General features: G+C 38.0%; 1 long non-coding RNA gene across 3 annotated transcripts in view; it reads left to right on the forward strand.

Annotated features, from left to right (window-relative positions):
• LOC135301833 (uncharacterized) overlaps positions 1 to 17698 on the forward strand; it is an 85062-nt gene that overhangs the window by 13955 nt on the left and 53409 nt on the right. The window contains exon 4 of one of the 3 annotated variants that reach the window (XR_010363569.1): positions 1549 to 2615. The exons of the other annotated variants lie outside the window; for them this stretch is intronic. This is a non-coding gene — a long non-coding RNA (uncharacterized LOC135301833). Of the gene's footprint in view, positions 1 to 1548; positions 2616 to 17698 lie in introns of those variants that run through there. 3 annotated transcript variants of the gene reach the window in all.

Consider the following 17698-nt stretch of genomic DNA (forward strand, 5'->3'; position numbering starts at 1 on the left):
TCCATTTATACTACTAGTCCTATCTTCATGGTGGGACTGGTATTTGGACAGGTCTTTGAAAATGTTTTAACTATCTTACCATTACTTGGAAACAAAAGTGAACTTTCTAACAACTGGAATGTCTTTCACCGTGACAAATTGTTTATCTATCTATCTATCTATCTATCTATCCATCTATCTCTGTATATCTCTATATCTCTGTATCTCTCTCTATATATATCATATATAATATCTACTTATATACCTTATGCATAAAATAGGTATGTATGTACATCCACATATATATATAAAATGCTTACGCTGCCATTGCCTCCAATGGTAACATACTTCAATTGTGGTCCAGACAAAACTGTGAAAGTATTTTAAGGAATGGTTCAATGGATTTAAGTTGCCAGTCTTGAGAATTGCTAAGCATGTATGCTTGGTACACTGTCAATATCAGACTCTTTAATTATCTTAAGTTCAGTCTATAAAAGTGAGAATACCTTATGCTACTTGCAAGTTTAGTTCTCACAGACCTGCTAGATTTTGCAGTCAGCAGCTTTGCAGATGAAGCTGTTCAAAGTCCAGATTTTCAGGGAGGCTCTTCCCTCTCTTAAATCAGTCCTGTGACTTAGCTAGTGAATTGAAGGCTTGATTGTCTTATAAAGAAATCATCTGCTTTTGTGCTGGGTTGGGCTGCAGTTAATCAGCTCTCCAAACCTCTGCCTGATCATACTGCTTCAGTGTAAAACCAGGTAGACAAGGCTTAAGAAAGATATTTAACTCCTAGGTGGCTGTAGGCTAGTGTCTTCTGTACCTAAGAACAACGTGTCTTGCTCTTGATTTTGCCCCCAGCCTGTCTTGTTTTTACCTGCAGAACAGTGCAAGTAGAGACCACAAAATAATAAGCATGTAACGTACTTCAGAAGTGACATAAGAAATAAATTATATCAATACTGCATCCCTTTTGTTTGCTGTGAATCAGCTTCAGCTCAGCCTGACTAGAAGTTCTTTAAGACTACCTGGCCACCTCTTCCCCCATGAGCCTGGGAAGACCTCTGTCTTCTCCACTCTACTGCAGGTTTTGAATCCAAGTACTGCCTCTATACATACTGTAATCAAGCTAGAGTTACCTGCACAAAATCAAAGGGAGAAATTCCTGCAGTCAAGATGTTTTTTTAAACTTTTGCTCTCAGTCCTTACTAAACTACATGATATTTAGTGATCCAACAAGTCCATAGTCCCTGCCCAGGAAATAAAATGGTAGTATGTTCTTGGCAGGGATTAACGACATTGAAATACTGGAGAAATTGAACAAAATGGGGATATTGTGTAACAATGAAATAAATCAAATTACCTGAGTTGCCCAACCTACAATTTCAAACTTCCGTGTGAAGTTTTCAGAGTTTGTGTAGCAGGTTTATTTTGCCTGCAGTGCTAGGCAAAATTAGAATAGTTAGGCATTTCTGTAACTATTTTCTTTTCCAGCACAAGTATTTATGTATTTTATTTAATTAATTTTTAATTAAATTTAAGATACTGTTGTCCATCTGTTTTCTTCATCAGTGGTGGCTTTAAAGAAATACCACTAGAGGGCAAGCTGACAGCTGTAAGCCATCTGAATTTTGGAACTTCAGTCCCCCAGATGCTGAGGTTGATGAGAAATTATTAGCTCCAGTGGTGCTAAAATAAACCTTAAAAATCCATTCGCTTCCTGAAATTCTTAAAAACTTCCCCAAAGCCCTTAAATATGGAAAAGAAGCTATTTCATTTAAGCTAAGATGTTATGAAGGACTGTTAAATGTAATGAAATATCTATATGTATGTTGTTGATCAGTTTTATAAAACAAGAATATACAAGCATCACATCACGTGTCCTTCTTAAATTAGCTGGAGTTCTCTAATGTAAATAAACGGCAGATCTTAGCAATTCTGTTATAGGTGAATAAGGTATTTCAGCATGCATACAACATACAACATACACACATCTATCCATGCCTACAAATACATTTACCTCTACATTAACAGTATAGATGGAGTGCTGACAAACATGAAAAAGCTGAATTTGATTCCTAATACTGTTTTATTGTTCCCTAGAGCTTCAAAAAGTGCTTTAAAAAGTACCTAATGCAGTCCTAGAGCCAGAGGCTTAAAACTTGTTAGATGCCATAAACAAAGCCACAATGCCACAATGGTCCTGGTCAGTGCTTGAATGAGAGGCCTCAGAGGCAAGAAGGGACTCTGTGGCATGCATGTATTTTTTACTTTTAATCCTGTTACTCCTTCAGTTTCCTGCAGAAGTTCTTGTATTTCAGTTTGTTCTCTTTAGGAAACCTTTGTTTCCTTTTCTCCTTGTATTTCAAAAGAAAATTGTATACAAACAGTTGGAAAAATCCTACATTACCAGCTGGTATTTTATTCTAAACACTGTGTGCATAAGCCTTCAAAGGAAATAATAAGCAGAGTTTATAATTAAGTCTTTAGCATTTGGCTCTTTATTTAAAGGATGCTGTGGATAACATCTCAATTACCAAGTTACTGTGCCTGGAGCCTTTTCCCTCTAATTTTGTCCCACAAGTGCATGTTCCTGTGATAACACTTTTCTGGTACACGTATACAAGTCCCTAAACAGACTTCATGAGGCATACAGCTTGTTGTTATAGTAAAGGGGTTTCCTCCTGCAAAAATTGTGCATTAAGCCTAGGAAAAAAATAAGACTTTCAACAAAACTTTTGGAGGCTTCCTCCTAGTGGAACACCCTGAAACTTTGAGCTCTTCTTGCGTGACAGAGTGGGCCTGTAAGTCCCTATATCAACACCCTTTAAATCCCAAACCTGGTGTGTCAGGTCCAAAAGAAGTAGACTTTTGTGTCTGATAGGTCCTCATGAGCAGATCCTGTTGGCCACAAATCCAGCTGAGATGCCTGCCCTTTTTCCACACAGCTCAGGTCTCAGAGGAGTTCCAGAACTGAGCCTTGAGAGCCAGCCAGTTCCTGCACAGCATGGACATAGCAACAACACCTCCTGGAAGGTTGCATGAAGCCCCTTTCCTATGGAGGTGGCATCCCTGGGGTTTGGGAAAAAATCATGGAATGTTGAAGTGGGGGAGAAAAGTCAGGCGCTACCTTTTAGGACAAAGTGGACTGTGCAGATGTTATTTGTCCTGTTTGTCTTTTTCTCTTGCTGTCGGTCTCTCAGCTAATCTGACTGTTGGTAACAGTGGAGCCATCAGAGGTGCAGGCAAGGAGTGCAAACAGAAGCATCATCCTTATGATCCAAGATGGGGAAGGAGATTCCATTCAAGCGACTCTTCTTTATGAAATCCTGAGAGATCCTTAGTTGCTAATGGAATCCTGCAAGTAGTGATTGCAGTCCCTCATGGGGTATTAGTGGCATTGGGGACCAGACAGCTCTTAGAAGCTAGCACAAACCCCAGAGAAGCCCATTGGTTTTGGAAGGCTTCTGTAGGACTGAGTAATTTATTTAATGGATGGACGCACAGCTAATATTTTTCCAAGGAGCTAGATCTGTAATAGATAGGGTATGGCACCATTTTCTGGCTTGACTATGCAGTGGATGAAATTTCCCAACTTGTTTGGGGAAGAGTGTTTCTCTAGTTTCTGTGATCTAAGTATTCTTTCTAAAAGTTTGCATCACCACTGTTAATCATGCATATTTGAATAGCTGTGTGCCCTGTACATCAGGTGGCTAGATAAGATAGTGTTATCTAATGATGATCTTTGTAGCTGGTTGGGTATAAGTACAGATAGTCACATTTTCAAAAGAAGCATACACAGACACATGCACACAATCTGTGAGAGTTTTTCAGTGGCTTATTCTTTAATTTTGCAGGTAATGATTAATTTTTTTTTGTGTCCAGTTTCTCCATTTGTCCTTTATCTGGTACCTAACTACTGCTAAATAATGCTGATCACTGGAGTTCCTGACAACAATGCGCCAGTGGAAGTGCTCTCAAGACAGCATTATAAGAAAAGACAAGGGATAATGAAACTCACAAGACACCTGATTTTATTTCCAAACATAAAACTTTAAGTTTCAGAGAAAATGTTTTGTCTTTCATATTTTCATATTTCATAGAAAAATCAATGGAGCATGAAAAACAGACCTTGGAAAATTAACCAAAGCTGTAATTTTCTGCAAAAAGACTGCTTCGGTAGAAACACTTTCATCAAGCTGTCAAAAGCATGAGCCCCCCTGCTGATATAGTGCTCTGCTGTGAATTGGAAAAATGAGTGTGGATTCTTAGATATTTGCATACATCCTAAAGACACAAGTCAGGTTCCAGCAGAAGTTTGTTTTCATGCAAGATGTCAGTCTCTTGAACTCCACTGAAAGCTTTTACTCCCAGGCAATACATAGGAGATCTGCTTCCAGCTCTTAACTCTCCTCTTGCCTGATCTCTCTCAGAGCATCAATAAGAAGCTATTTGCACTTCCTGACTAAGATGCTCCTGACAATATTAAGCTATAATTGATCCTCAACTTCACCATCTGTATCAGTAACAAAGTAAAGCATACATTATCTTTTTGTAACACTTGCTTGAGTTGTGCAGTGGTTTGCATCAAACTTTTTTTTGTGTTAATGATATCTCCTTGGAATTCCTTTCATAGTATAAAATAGTTAATTATCAATGACAATCCTGCTGTGGGTTCTCTTTATTAGCCCTGTTGTCAAACAGCAAACAAAAACTGTGAGTGGTCTCTCTTAGTTCCTGTTGCTTTGGAAGCTAGTTACATGTCTTAATTTGTAAATTGGTAGTATTTTTTAAAAAAATAAATTTCAGAGAATCTTGGCTGGTTTTTTTAATCTTTCTTTCTTTCTTCCTTTCTTTCTGTATTGTCATTAATGTGCTCTGTTTAAGAGCTCTATTTCAAATTGGTAGGCTGCAGATTCTGAATCTTCTCAACCAGCCTTCTGGAAGCTAATTAACTCATAATTCAATTTAGAGCAGGACTTTATCAGCAGAAAGTCATAATCAGAGAGGAAGGATGGGGTAATGACTAATGAAGTATTTTTCCAAGGTCTTTACAGTCTTCCTTGGTGACCTTAGAAAATCTGTGTAAGCACTCTTATTTTCTTTTCCTATGTCTGTTTTATCTAGAGAAGAATTATTTTGATCAAGGACTATTGCTGTACATGAGAATGACTTCAAAGTGCTGCTGTCCTGATAATATTCTTCAAATATGTGTCATGTTGCCTTTGAGTCAGTAATGGGTCTCAGGAGCTTTTCCTAACATAAACAGGTTAGAAGGGTCCTCTGTTACTTAAAGTCTTGCAAGTCAGAAAGTAGAAAAGCATGGAAAAGTCTTTCAAAGTCCATGGTAATAAGGTCTCCACTATAAAATTTTAATGCAGTATAATTGTCATTATTTAGTTGTAGCTTTTAAATGGCATTTTCATTTGTTTTGAGATGCATCTGTCTAGCTAATGAGACTGAGAAGGAACTCACATGAAATATCAGCTAAGTCCATGTAATTTTTAAAAATAGTTGTTTTGGGAGATAAAATGTAGAATGGGTACACATCCATCCCATGACATTTCCTCTAAGTACGGTGTTAAAAACACATCTTCATCTAACATCTAGTAATTGCCTAGTTAATACAAAAAAAACTGTTAGGGTACTTTGTCTTCTGTAGCATACTCAGACATACTGAGTTATTTTTACATTGGAAGGCAGGAGAGAGTCTTATTTTAGTACTACCTATTCACCACAGTGCAAGATTTCTGGCATTAAACTGAAAAAGGCTGTTTTATTTTTGCCAGGAGTTGAAATGCCTTTGAAAGTTGCCAAGCTGACAACTCTGAAGACTGGCATCATGGTTTTATCTGTGGGATGGGTACAATGCTGGCAGTGATTGCTCAAGCTGTCCTGCATTGTTCTATTGCCATCTACTTCAGGCAGATGTAGAAGGCCCACCCATAAAAAGGAGAGAGACAACCTTCATGACTTCATATTGAAAAACAGTAACAGTTCTGCAGGGCTTTTAAATACTGTAATCTTTTGTTGGAATGACACTCACACCACCATGTTTATTTTACATCTGTTTTTGACTGATACAAGTTGAAGATAATTAAGTCCATTGAAATAAGATATTTTCTCCCTAATTTTTGTGTAATCAATACAGAAGTGAATTCTGCCAAAGTAAAGTAAAGAGTCTAAATTTAGGAGCAGCAAACTTCTAATGTCACTCCACACTCCCCATCAAATTGAAAAAGGTTGAGTATCCCTACAACAGACTTAGAGCTCAACTCACCAGTCTCCCTACAAGCTCTGAAAGTCATTACCTTTAGTCATTCTCCTAAACTACCTGAAAGGATGTTGTACCAAGATGGGAGTTGGTCTCTTTTCCCAAGAAACAATTGATAGAATAAGAGAAAATGGCCTCAAACTAGAGGAGGTTTGGGATATTGGGAAAAAAAATTCACTAGAAGCAGTGAAAAGATTTCACAGCCTGCCCTGGAACAGGCTTCCCTGCCCAGGGAAGTGGTTGAGTCATCATTCGTGGGGGTATTTCAAACAGTGTAATAGATTGATTTGGAAGGAATCTTTAAAGGTCATCTACTCCAAGCCCCCTGGCATGAGCAGGACTTCTTCAACGAGATTTCCCAGAGCCCCATCTAATTTGGCTTTGAATGCTTCCAGGGGTGGGGCATCTACCACCTCACTGAGTAACCAGTGTGAAGAAGTTTTCCTTGTATTGAATTGAAATTAACCCTCTTTTAGTTGAAAACCTAAAAAGTTTGTTCCCACCTTGTTGTAGGCCCACTTCAAGCGCTAGAAGGCTGCAATAAGGTCTCCCCAGAGCCTTCTCTTCTCCAGGCTGAACCATCCCAAGTTTCTCAGCCTCTCCTCATAAGAGGGCTGCTCTATCCCTCTAACATCTTGGTGGCCTTTCTCAGGACTCACCCCAACAGATCTGTGTCCTTCCTGTAATATAGATGTGGTAATTAGGAACATAGTTTAGTGGGACTTGGAAGTATTACAGTAATGGTTGGATTCTTAAAACTCTTAAAGGTCTTTTCCAAGTAGGTGATTCTGTGAATCTAGGATTCTAACCCACGAGGTTCCCGTTCTCTCCCCAGGAAACACTGTACAAGATAAAAGTGTTGTGGATAATGTATGGTCTTGAGAATGCACTTTTCCATATCCAGTTCCCAAAATACTTCAACAGAGGAATGCCTTGATACTTTTTAATATTCTGGAGCAATGTATTTATATTTCTCTGAATATTGCCCAGGACACCGATACTAATGAATCACATATTCTTATAGGTTTGAGATATTTTACTTTTACCTAGATATTCTGAGTTTGTAATACCAAAGAGATAAAATTTCAAACAAACAAAAGTACTCAATTTTAAAATTCCCCCCAAAAATACTATTTACTATTGTAAATATTTAATAACAGCCTAGCTAAAAATGTTAAAGAAAACCATCAATTGATCCTAAGCTTGTATCTGGAAGTCATCTAGCTCACAAGCCATAAACACTAGTAGTTGCCCAGTCCGTATGATCCATATGAAGTAGAATTAGCACACAGTATCTAAAAATATTGCATTCCTGGGAGATGGTATATTAATGTTGGACTGTAAAAGAGTGAGTGTGTTTCTTTTTAATCTTTTTGATGATGCCTACAAGGGAGCAGCAAGGTACTGGGACTGGGTTTCCACTGAGATTTCTACCTCCTTTGTGACTAGTGATCCTAAAGTTTTTCAAGATGGAGACTGATCCTCATAGCCTGCTTTTCCTTGTGTGGAAATGTTAATGCCCCTTGTACAGTCATCTGCTCTCTTATGGTAAACATGGCCTGTCTAATCTGCTAGCAAATCATTACTGTAGTGAGAGGTAAAATGCTCTGCCTGCCCTGGCATTCTGTAGAATTCATCCTGAAGCCATTCTCTACCGGGCACCTTAAATTTACTGTGGACATGTATCAACATGGAATTTGAGCAGCATCGCATTTCTGTGGCTCTAGAGACTAGAGGGTTTGATGATCAGTTTGGGATGGCTAATTTCCAAACCTTGTCCTTAATTTGGTGCAGTAATACTACTGCTTCTGCATACACATGCTCATTCTCTGCCCAGAAAATAGCCCATTCACTGCCTGACATTTTTCTTAGCCTCGTTTTTTAAGCACCCCTTTCAATTTGCTACCACAAGGTACATGCAACCAAGGCTGTTAAGCTGTCAGAAGTCTGAGTGTTAGATTGAAGCATGTGACACAAGCATCAGACACTCAAGACAAGTAGCTGAACGTTGTAACTGTCATAATTACTTTTCCTTTCTCAAGTAAGAAATATTTATTCCTGTTTAGGATCTATGTACTTACATTTTTCACAGAAAATGTTTTGCTGGTCTTTGAACTGCAAATTCCTCAGGTCTCCATAGGAACATATGCTAAAGGATGAAACTAGATGTTCTTGTGAAAGCTGAAATCTGCAGTATTTGAAAGATTTAATTCCTAAAAATGTGCCTCTTGATCTATTGTGAATCAGACATCTCAGTCTATCCACTCCCTACTTAATGCAAGAATAAAAATCCCCAAAATATTTCAGATTTATTAGAGACTTCTTCAACAACACAACAGAATGGAGAGTATTAAGTTATTTTCTTATAACCATTAACTACAGTAACTTTGAAATTAAGATAAATCTTACCTTCAGGTTAGTAATCCCAGCAAGAGTAATGAACAGCATTCTGAGTATAAGAATATATTGACCTCATGAGCATTTAAGGCAACTTGTCACCTCAATGAGCTTGGCAGAATAGTCAAGGGATTTTTTCTATAAATTATCTCATTTTGTTCCTCTTCCAAGGATTAGCACTTACTGTTCTGGGCTTAAATTCTGGCTTCCTCAGAAGAAAGGTAATTATAAAGTTTTTGAAAAACATATAGAACATTATACTTATTGTTACAAATGAAAAATATGCCTGGATACATCTAATTAGGTGAAACATAGTTGTACATGAAATGTATTTGCATGCTGGTGGTGACACTGCAACATGCTGAATGTCAGAAAAAAGAAAAAAAAAGTGTTGCCTCAGGACACTTTTTGTCAGATGATAGGGAATGAAATATGTATCTCAGATTTTCTCTTTTGGCATGCATTTAGTCAGAAGTCACTGGGTAGCAAAAGATGCTGAGTGACAAAGAATCTTAAGGGAAAAGCTCAAATGCTGAAAAGAGACAGAAGAGAAGCCTTCACTTGCAGCATGTTCTGGAGCTTGTAAAAATGTAATCAGTGCCTTCCTTCACTGTGGATAAAAGGATGTTTGAGAAGCATCTCTACTCTGATTATATTTTGCTTCTTAAAAATGCACTAGGACTACTTAATTGCTCCATCTGCCTATATACAAATTCTAAAACCAAAGGATACTAACTTTTCACATATCTTTGATTGTTTCTAGTAGAGATGAAAAAACACCCAAACCACCTCTGTGAAAAGAGCTGTGATCTCTGTTAAGATCCCTATCCAGAAGTTTTATATTTATTTAATGCCTCAAGAAGGTTGCTGTCTCTCACAACATCATTATTAGAGCCATAGACAAGGAATATATTGCTTTCTTGGAAAGCTTTCTGCAAGAGCATCATACTGTTCAAATTGTAAACAAAGACATAAACAATGTGCAAATGAAAAATATTATTATTTCATGTATCTGGTGGAACATATTATTTTTATTTATGCCTACAAGTAGTAGGCAATGAGGTTCAGCTCCCAGTGGGTGGAGACCAAGACAACACATAGGACTGAGACCTGAACCTTAGAAATATTTTTTGATGACAACAGTATACTTTTCCTGACATTTGATGTCTTGCTTTTCTGACTGTAATTCCTTCTTCCATCGTTACCTCCTGGAACATTATTTTGAGTCTAATAGGTTGAAACACTATTGCTTCAAATTAAAAGGTGATGCTTTAATCAAAAATCTCTCTTAATAGAGTTGTATTTGAGATGATGCATTTTTCTCACATTTAATTGCACCACGTTTAGTTTGATGTTTTGAAATATGATTCACATCACCTTTGTACCGTTAATGTAAGACAGTTTGATAGTTCATCCATCAGCTATTAGAAAATAGAAGGCCAAAGGCCTATATTCACAAGTAAGTAATGCAAGTATAAAGCAATGTCACCATAGCAACTTGGCTTGCACACAGGATGCTGTATTTAACCTTAAAAACTCTTGATTTCTGAGATAAGTGAATTCTGTGTGATAGTGGGACTCTGCCTTCAATGCTATAGCAGTAGATTTATCTTAGAAATACACAATTGCTTTGACCCAATATAACTTACAAGAAACCAATGGTGTATGAGCACTTAAGGACATGCCTCATGGAAATCTTGACTTGCAGGAAGAAATGTGCAAGATTGCTTGCTTTTTTTGTGGGACTGGGAAGGAGTCAGCTGTAGAGTTTATTGCAGTAAGACAGAAGCATCTTAACCAAAAATATCTGTAGGAATTACTCTTAGAGTTATTGGAGGGGTGGGGGTTTTTGTTGTTTTTGGTTTTTGTGGGGTTTTTTGTTTGTTTGTTTGTTTGTGGGGGTTTTTTTGGTGTTTTTTTTTTTTTTTTTGTTTTGCTAGTTTACACACGCCCTTCTATCTTCACGGTTACTGAGAGCTTTGTCAGGTAAAGGGAGAGAAATAGGCATGCTTTTGTGTTTCTCTTGTGGGTTTGAATTTTCAAGATCCTAAACTAGCTATGTGGATGGTATTAATTAATAATGTGAATCTATATGTCCTCAAGTGAGGTAAAAATCATGTGAATTAGCTTCACTAGAGGGTCATGCTGCTAATAAAACAAGCTCTAGATAGCCAGTTATTGAAAAACTGACATTTCAATAACCTTTGGTAGGGAACACAGGAGTTTTAGAAGTGTGAGATCATAGGATCAAAATGAATTCTTAGAAAGTACAAACAGTGGCAGGTTTGAATACTATTCCCTCTCAGCAGTCAGGCTGTAATGCTTCACCATTTCCCCATCTAGCTCAACGCTGGCTAGCATGATAAAATACCCAGGTCAAGAGGCCAGATTTGCTGGAGGGCCTGTTACCTAGCTGCCTTTCAGGGTGCCTAAATCACGTATTATTGAGTTTCACAAACCCCTCTTGAGCTACTTTGTATCTACAACCCCTTGGCACCTCAGTTTCCAGTGGTAAGTGGCCCCAAGTTCTTACATTTCTGCAGAAACAATGAATACACAACTACTCAGTGTCCTACTCATACCTCCTGCTCTGGCAAGACTGGCAAATGAGGCCTTTCCTGTCTGTATCTCACCTATAAATAAAAGTGCTCATGTCTTTATATATAATTATTTTCTGTTGAGAATCATCCATTTGGAGCAAGGAAATGTGAAGGGCAACTTTATGGATGCCTAAATTCCAAGGGAAGATTTAACAGAATAGTCCCCTTTAGCCTTCTAAAGAAATTATCAGCAGGTTTACCAATGATTGAAAAAAAAATACTGGTGTTCATAACATTAAAAAAAAAAAAAAGAGCCACTATTATAGAATTATATAATTCCTGAAATAGTGTGGATTTCAAGTATATAACTAAGAAATAGGCATAGAAACAGTTGTGTTAAATGTTTGGGGTTTTTCTCGCACTCTGCTATTGCACTCTTGTTCAGGTACATGTGCTTGTACTATGTTTTAGTACCCTGTCTGAACAGATAGTTTAAAACCCTCCATTATATTTAAGTGTATTTTTATTATTTCACAACCAGAAACTGTCATGAAAGTAGAAAAGTGCTGAAAAACAATCTGTTAAATAAGAGGACAAAAAGGAGCATTACTACTTTTAAAATTCCTGCCAAGTATCAAAATCAGGTTGCGAGACTAGCTGAGAGTATTTTGTCCACCCCTTCAGTTTCCAAGTCAGTAATTTGTAAAAGCTGTAGGTTTTTAAAGAGTCAGGTCCAATGCTTAGTAAATTCAGATGCCAGAGATTCCCCATTGCAGCAGAAATCCCTCTTTTAGGAGGGATAAATGTTGAAAATTTCCTCCTTCAAGACAAACACATTTTGGCTCAGCTTTTCAGTAAGGTACAATCCTATTATTTGCTGTGCTGCTCCAGTGACAACTTCTCAGTGGATGACTGCGATTAGAGACTGTCTTGGGGCCAGAGACATCCATCTGCCCGTCTGACCATCCTGCTGGGACATGGGCTTCTTGACTAATTCAAAAACCTTAGGCACAGTGGAAAGACTGTTGAGGCATATCCAGTCCCTGACTGTGACTCATGCTATTCATGTTACTCATCCATGTGGGCACTAATGAAGTGACTGTGAGGTTCTGGGAACACAGGGGATGGAGTCCAGGTCACAAGTGATGCTTGCCAATACTCCCATTCAACTGCAGAGGCCTACCCTGGGTCATATGAGTCATGAATTTGGATGCAGATCTTTACTAATAATGTCAGCACTGGGCTTCAACTTCCTTAAAAATAACATACTGCTTTTTAAAGGTGGAACGGTGGGAAGGTGGGAAGAGGGGGACTGTGACAGGGAAACTGTTTATTACCAGTGCTCAAGCTGGGAGAAGGACTTTGATCTAGGGTTAAAAAGATGCAGCCTCACTATCCAGAGGAGCCAACTACAGAATTTCAAATACTGTTTGAAATGTTACATGTCATTCATGTCATATTGCAGAGACTAGCAAAATGTCTAGCCTGGTTCCCAGGCTGACCTTCAGCTGCAGATCAGACCATGACTTCAGGTTATTTAACATTATTGTTATGGAAAGTTAAACTGCTTGCAAAACACTCTCTGAATTCAAAGAAGGACATGTAAAACAAAGGGTACTATCTTATAAATTCACAGAATTGCAGAATGTTTGAGGCTGGAACAGACCTCAGGAGGTCTGTAATCCATGCCCCAGCTCGAGCAGAGTCAGCTACAAGAAGTTGCTTAGGTCTGTGTCCATTCACGTTTTGAGTGTCATCAAGCTGAAGACTCCACAAACTTTCTGGGAAACTTATTAAAAGTGTTCGGCCACGCTCACAGGAAAAAAAAAAAAAAAAACGTAAAATTCTTGTGCGTATGAGTATAATTTCCTATATTTCAGCTTGTTGTCATTGCCACAGCCTCTCAGGAGATGGCTGAGAAGGGTCTGGGTCCATCTTCGTTACTTCCTCCCGGTGCATAACTTTTCTGGAAAGGTGGATGTTGGGAAAAAGTGTCATAACAGACTATAATGCTAGGCACTTCCACAGCCACGGTTGTGGTTTACCCATACCCCGGTAAAGTGAGTGCTGAACCACCTCATGTGGTCATGGAGTGACTGCCAAGAATAATTTTCACATTAAGAATGTGAACCCTCATGTGGAGTCCCATTTCTTCTAAGTAGCTTTATTAATGATTGAATGATGAAGTTGAATTAATATGTTTAGAAAATCTACAGTCAATATGAATGGAGAAGTTGTTCTGACTTCAACTGGATCAAAACTGGAAAATAATGAGTCTAAAAAATCAGACATCCTCTGAAATTAAAAGCAGATGAACTTCAACAAAGACATGAAAATAGACATGTAACAGAAGTGACTTTACACAGAGAAGGATCTGAGGATTGTGGTGAATCACAAATTGACTATGAGTAACAACACAGTATTTTTTCCAAGAAAAAGTCTTGGTCAAAAATACATTCCTGGGAATACAAAAATACATTCCTGTATTCAACCCTTGGGAAGTAACTGTTTTGCTCTGCTTCAGAGCCAACTGGATCTCAGACCAGGTATCCACTTTTACACACCACACTTTAAAAAAGATGACTGAAAAAAATCCACAGTATGGAGCAAAAATGCTAAAGTATTTAGCAAATGTAATCCATAAAGGTAATCCCATTCCTTTAGGCTACAAAAGGGAACATTAAAAGGGGATGTTTAAATCTTGTAGTATCTGAAAAAGATAATTATAAATAGAATAATGGCCACTTGTTACTTAAGACCAGAAAAGGACAAAAAAAGCTATTGCAACTAAATATTGTAATTTCTGAACTGCATTATTAGTTTAGTCCTTTAAGAAGTAATATTTTGACTTTTGAAGTATTTAATACTGAAGTATTTAAAAATATGTGTGAGTGTGTTTTATTGGATGTATTTAAGGACAGTTCATACTAGCACCTGTTGGGGACAGTGCACGGGATGGACACAGGACAGCGTCCTGTTGTCCTTCCCAGATCTGTATCTCTGTGGTTTTAGGACAATGAGTCTCAAAGTAAGTTAACAGGCAAATGTAAATTCTGGCTCCAACAAAGAACACACCTTGGAAGGGAAAGGTTCACATTTATCACAGTCAATGGATAGGATAAGGATAAGCAGAAACAAAAGCCCCAGATATTTTTTTCTCAAGTGTCCTGAAAAAATAATACCTAAATTTTTCCTACACAGACCCCAGACTTGGTGTAAATCAGTGTCTCTCCATTGGCTAAGAATGTGCACTTTGTGGAAGATGAATGGCATCAAATTTTTGTAGGTAATTAAATTAGAGGTATCAAAGCTGTGTTCTGAGTCTGGCAACAATTCTTAGAGAGACAGAAATCCAACTTTAATTTACCAGTCTGCAGTGTAAAGACAAGGTTATTAATCTGGTACATTCAGTTTTTATTAGTAAAACTTAACTACACAGCAAAGCTCTTGTGAAGGCAATGGCTGCTACCGCTCTCCCCCAGAAAATGCAGTTGCAGTGCCAAACCAACTGCATACGTGCATACAGAAACAAACCTGCTGCTTTTTGTCAGCCAGAAGATCTGAAATGAACTTTGACTAAACTGAAAAGGCACAGGCACCCCTGGGTGTTTCTTAGCTAAAACCTTGCTCTCTTTCCAGTTGCATGGGCTGCACTCAGAGCAGGAAGATCCTTCTCCTTAGTGGAGCAGTCATTGATCTCAGTCACTGTGAACTGGCACTCCTTCTTGTGGATGCTGTATCATTCCTCACTAGAACTAAAACAATCTAGGAATATAATGTTTTCTTGATTTTTTTAAAGTATAATTCCAAATGGCCTAATATATCGTGCAAACTGATCCCATAAAGCATTTTTGTTGCTGAATCTTAAAAGAGTGTTGCTCCCTTTTGTTAAATTCTATGGATTTTTCCCTAGAAGAAGCCATTGGTAAGTGCCTTTCTCTATGGCAAAGTCATTTCAGGGCAATATGCAGAAATTTCTTTACCTACACAGAGTAACTTCATCAACATCTCTCTAAATAATTTTATAATAAGTTTTGTGGGACAGATTCATTCCTGAGGAAATACAGCAGAAGTCAGTATAAACAGACTTATATGAGTGCCTTTTTTACCACAGATGAATTTATCACCAACTCTGGAGCTGAAAAGTTTGATCCAATAGTAAGACATCTGAGAATGAAAATGCAAACTTATAATAAGATAAAAATACTGTCACTACCTGATAAAACCTATGTTAAAAATACTAATGTTCCAGCAAACCAAATTAATTCCAATAATTACACAATCATTAAAGCAACAGTCTAAAGGGGAAAATACCTTCATAGAAGAGTTCATATGAACAGTTATTTAATCTACTTTTTAGACTATCTAGATGAATGACTTTTTGCCTAATATAGGACATTCTATTATCAGGTCTTTGCAGTCATTCTAGTTAATTACTTCTCTGCCAGCATCATTTGTACTCCTAGATCTCTATATAAGGCTAGTTTAGAGGGAGAAATTTTACTCCTGCAGCTCTAGGAGAGGCCTTTACATCATTCTGTGAGTAATTTCACACTATATTTTCCTCACATTATCCAGCACTAAATAGACAACTATTAATTTCAAGGTAGCCTTTTCAGTAGTGTATCTGATGGCTGCTGCCACAATCAGAATTGAGCATTCAAATTCCATTTTATCTCCAGTATCAACATTTCAGTCCCAAACACAGATCATTAACACCATGTCCATGCTGCTGCTTAACCAGAAATGCACACATATTTCAAAAGGATGTGTTCCTCTCACCCACCTTCCCCACTAGGGTCCCTAACAGCCCAGTTATAGACACATTTCTTCACTCCATTCTCTCAGGAACCCAATGAATATTCATTCCATGCAAAGTGGAACAGTTTGAACAGAAATAATGGGATGCCTCACCTTTGTGCCTTAAAATAGCCGACCTTTTTGTGATCAGCATATTCACCTCCAAGTGGGAGATACCAGGTCAGATTCCCTCATGCAGCAAAAGAAATTTAACCCAAGCCTCACAAAGCCATGCTAGGATAGGTGGGTATTATGATCCAAGATTTTCTTCACTTTATCTTTCTGGTTATCTTGGCTTAGCTTGTGTCTACATGTAACTCTTGATTCCTTAAATAATATTGGTCATTTATGAAACAAATATGATGGTCTCTCTGATGCGTGGCTGGGCTTCCTCTCTGTGGAAACGGTGTGCACAGAGCTGAGACTCCAGCCCTACCTAAGCAGGATAGATATGTACTCAGACTGAGAAATGTGAAAGTGGTCACTCTTTACATGGTCTGGATGCTATCATTACATAACTTGAGATACTGGAATCTCTGGGAGATCCCTCTCTTTCCTCATACTGTGTGGAAGGCAGAGCTTCACAAGCTTTTTAAACTGGACAAACAGCTAACCCTTTGGAAAGAAGTCTGTCTTGCAGTGTTGCCACAACTGTTTTAATTGAAAAATACCTGCAGATATTTTATCCTGGAAAGTCTGTTTATTCCTTTTGCTTTTTAAACTCTCCTTGCTTGTGTGCCTCTGTGTGTAACACTATATATACATTAGGGGAAGATGTGTTTCAGTTTTGGCACTGGTTTTATGCAAAACCTTCTGATTTCTTTCAGACAACTAACTGAGAGTTGTGGGTCCTTTATATACTATGATGGCTATCTGTTCCACTGCCAGAATCTCTGCAAACTTGCAGTGATTCATAATTGTTACTGAACTTTTCTTCACTGCATTCCTGAAGAAATGGTTTGTGCTAAAATCCCATTGTCAGAGATGTCTGCTGCTTTTAGAAAGCTACCTAGAAAATCATGTTTCAGGGCACTTTTTAATGAAGAAACCATTTTATGAAATTTTATGCAGTGGGAACCACCCCCACCTGGAGCTGTGAGTATTCACTATGCCTGCAAATTCATCCACAGCTGTTTCATATTAGATACCCAGAAAATGAAGAAAGCATAACTTGTGGCCACTTTTTGAAAACTGTGGTTTGGATGACCTTCTCAGCACTGTGCAGAGCTTGAGGAGAGATGCAGGAACACAATCCCAGCTCTGGATGCTAATAATCAGATTTGGAATGAAAGTGGCAGGTGTTGGTTGGGGGCAATATTTTCCTCGGGTTCCTACCCTTCATTTGACATAGGACAACATGGACTGCATGCATTGAATGTGTCAGAATGCCTGTGAAAATAAATAGTATATGATAATTAAAATAAAGGCTTCATTGTAACATTTTTTATAAAATCAAAATACTCTTCAACAGCAGTAGTAGTCCAGGAACAGCCTGTCTTGTTCTTTCTGAGTGGTGGCATTTCTGGTCAGCATGGGCAAAAGGAACTGTGGCTACAGAACCAAATGTTGGCTTATCAGCTGATGTGGTAATGTACTTTGGTTTATAAAGGTTATGGGGAACTGAGAGATGAACATGGCCATGGATTAGTTTATATAGTCCAAACCTTAGGAAATGAAGCAATTATATAATGAATTCATTTGAAGTTTTTTT

The sequence above is a fragment of the Passer domesticus genome, chromosome 5 (genome assembly GCF_036417665.1).
Source record: "Passer domesticus isolate bPasDom1 chromosome 5, bPasDom1.hap1, whole genome shotgun sequence".
Lineage (NCBI taxonomy): Eukaryota > Metazoa > Chordata > Aves > Passeriformes > Passeridae > Passer > Passer domesticus.